The following is a 3,884-nucleotide window of genomic DNA, read 5'->3' on the forward strand; positions in this document are numbered from 1 at the left end:
GAACCATTGTATTTTTACTCTCCTCCCTCCCAGCTGGCTGGTGGGTGGGTACCATTTATGTCACTCTTTATCAACCCAGCTAACCCTGCAATGAGGACCCACCCACCATGGCTGCTTCTCTAAAGTTGTCGCAAAGGAATCTCATGGTAACTGCAAACCAAAAATCTGTAACAGATCCACAAAAAACAAAGAGAAAGGAAAACAAAGATGATACTAAAATCATCACATCACAAGGGGAGAGATCAAGAGAAGAATGTTGCACTATGAAACAACCAGAAAACAATAAAATAGAAAGTGTAGACCTATCAAAGAATTACTTTCAATGTAAATGGACTAAATGCTCCAATCAAAAGATATTGGGTGCCTGAATAGATAAAAAAAACAAAACCCGTGCATAACCTGCCTGCAAGAGGCTCATTTCAGATCTGAAGGCACACAGACTGAAAGTGAGGGGTGGAGAAAGCTATTCCATGATGAAGAAATGAAAAGAAACCGGGGCAGTTCTGCTTATATCAGACAAAAAAGACCTTAAAACAAAGACTGCAACAAAAGACAAAAAGCGCATTACACAATGATAAAGGGATCAATCCAACAAGAGAATATAATATTTATAAATATACATGCACCCAACATAGGGGCACCTAAACACATAAAGCAAACATTAACAGAGATAAAGGGAGAGATTGACAATAATCCCATCAAAGTAGGGAGCTTTTAACTAAAACCTTCCCTAACCTGGTGAAGGAAAGAGAGTCCAAGTCCAGGATCTGCTCCTCAAACAAGCGAAACAAAAGCAAAAATAAACAGACTTGACTACTTCAAACTAAAAATCTTCTGCATAGAGAAGAAAATTATCAACAAAACTAAAAGTCTGTCTGCTGAACAAGAGAAGACATACAAATGATATATCTGATGAGGGGTTAATACTAAAAATATACAAAGAACTCACACAACTCTGTATCAAAAAACAAACAATTTGATTAACAATGGGCAGAAGATCCAAACAGATATTTTTTTCAAGATATGCAGATGGCCATGAAAAGATGTTCAACATCACTACTCATCAGGGAAATACAAATCAAAACCATAGCGAGGTATCACCTCACAGCTGTCAGAATGGCCATCATTAAAAAGATAGCAAAAAAAAAAAAAAAAAAAAGACTGGCATTCTCGTTGTGGCTCAGTGGTTAGCGAACCCAACTAGCATCCATGAGGTTGTGGGTTCGATCCCCAGCCTTGCTCAGTGGGTTAAGGATCGGGCATTGCCATGACCTGTGGTGTAGGTCACAGATGGGGTTTGGATCCCACATTGCTGTGCCTGTGGTGTAGGCCAGCAGCTGCACCTCCGATTAGACCCCTAGCCTGGGAACCTCCATATGATGCTGGTGCAGCCCTAAAAAAAATTAAAAATAAATTAAAAAAATAAAAAAAATAGCAAATAACAAGTGTTGGCGAGGATGTAGAAAAATGGGAACCCTTGTGCAATACTGGTGGGAATGTAAATTGGTGTAGCCAGTATGAAAGAGTATGGCGGGTCCTCAAAAAATAAAAAAAATAGAACTACCACATGATTCTGCTCTTCCACTTCTGGGTGTGTATGCCAGAGAAAGCAAAAACACGAAGTTGAAAAGATGCATTCACCCCGACGCTCATAGCAGCATTATTTACAGTAGCCAAGACATGGAACCAACCTAAGTGTCGATCGACAGATGAATGGATAGAGAAGCTGTGTTATATATACACATATATACACAATGGAATACTACTCAGCCGTAAAAAGAATGAAATCTCACCATTTGTGAGACCATGGTTGGATCTAGAAGGTATTATAAGTCACACAGAGAAATACAGATACCTTATGATTTCTCTTGTATGTGTAATTAAAAAAGTGAACGAATGAATGAACAAATGAATAAAATAGAAACGGTGTTGTAGATACAGAGAACAAATTCTGGTGGTCACCAGATGGGAGGAGGTGGGGACTTAGGTGACATGGTGAAAGGGATTAAGAGGTACAAACATCCAGCTATAAAATAAGTCGTGAGGATGGATGGTTCATCATAGGGAATATAGTCAATTCAATAATATTGTGACAGAAGTTCCCGTCGTGGCACAGTGGTTAACGAATCTGACTAGGAACCATGAGGTTGTGGGTTCGATCCCTGGCCTTGCTCAGTGGGTTAAGGATCCGGTGTTGCCATGAGCTGTGGTGTAGGTCGCAGACGCGGCTCAGATCCCGCGTTGCTGTGGCTGTGGTGTAGGCCAGTGGCTACAGCTCCGATTCGACCCCTAACCTGGGAACCTCCATATGCTGCAGGAGTGGCCCTAGAAAAGGCAAAAAGACAGAAAAGAAGAAATAATATTGTGGCAGTTTTCTATGGTGACAGATGGTACCTAGACTTACCATGGTGATCAGTTCATAATGTATATAAAAGTCAAACCACTATATTGTGCACCTGAAACTACTATATTATTGTATGTCGCTACAGTTTTTTTTAAAAATATCTTATTTACTGCTCTCATATGAAAAGAACTTTAGTCTGTGGATTTTCCTCCTAAATAATCAGCTTCATTTGATCTGTGTATGAGAAGTGTTTAGGAATAATATGCACATGTGTACACCTGACTATTCATAATTTTGAAAGGACCATGTACAAACTTATATGTCTACGGAAGCAAATGATGCAGCTACCTAAAAAATCCCCTCCCCCCAAAAAAGTGTACAATAATATTTCATAAAATAAAAAACGACTTTATTTTTTTCTGCTTTTTTACGGCTACACCCGTGGCATATGGAGGTTCCCAGGCTAGGGGTCTAATTGGAGCTGTTGCCGCTGACCTACGCCAGAGCCCAGTCGCAGCAACTCGGGATCCGAGCTGGTCTGCGACCTACACCACAGCTCATGGCAACACCGGATCCTTACCCCACTGAGCGAGGCCAGGGATCAAGCCTGCATCCTCATGGTTCCTGGTCAGATTTGGTTCTGCTGTGCCAGGATGGAAACTCCTAAAAAACAACTTTCAGTGAGCATTCAATCAACTATCAAGTATTTATTGAGGATCTACCATACGACAGGCCTGGTCCTAACCACTGGGGACTCAGTAATAAAAAGCACAGACAAGGTTTCTGTGACCTATAAACTGGACTAAGATTTTGCTCGACCCTGAATATGTTCCTATTTTAGAGGATACATCCCATTTGAAAATTAATTCATGTACACAGACTTAGATATTTAAAGAATATAAGGATTTCATGTTGTGTCTCAGTGGTAATGAACTTAACTAGTATCCATGAGGATGTAGGTTTGATCCCTGGCCTCACTCAGTGGGTTAAGGATCCTGAGATGCTGTGAGCTGCGTGTAGGTCACAGACGCAGCGGCTCAGATCTGGGGTCGCTGTGGCTGTGGCATAGGCCAGCAGGTGCAGCTCTGATTCCACCCCTAGCCCAGGAACTTCCACATACATGGTGTGTAGAGACCAAAAAAAGAAAAAGAAAACCGTAACAAGAAAATGCCATTACTAAATATTAGTATTATTAGATTATAACCCCTTTCAATGAAATATGAGCTGTCTGAACAATATTCACACTGAGTAGCTCACTGCCGTGATCCATGTAGATCTTGGAGAATCTTCTTTGGTTATCTTTATTTCCTCAGAGGTATCCTGGAGAGCATATTAAAACAAATCTGTTTTAAAGGGAAAGAAAAACTATTTGGATGGAAAACAGAAGGCTGTTTTGGGATAAAGGAATATGTGGTCTTATAAACTCTTGGGAGTTGAGGGATTGGGCAGGAATATTTGTACTATCACTGTAAACTAGCTGCAAAAAAGGGAAGGCATTATTCTAGAAAATATTTAGCTGTAAGATGAGAGGACATGTTTC

The sequence above is a fragment of the Sus scrofa genome, chromosome 10, assembly GCF_054392235.1.
Source record: "Sus scrofa isolate SSC_HxYL_T2T_F1_AM1 chromosome 10, Sscrofa_HxYL_maternal_Yorkshire_Landrace_v2.0, whole genome shotgun sequence".
Classification (NCBI taxonomy): Eukaryota; Metazoa; Chordata; class Mammalia; order Artiodactyla; family Suidae; genus Sus; species Sus scrofa.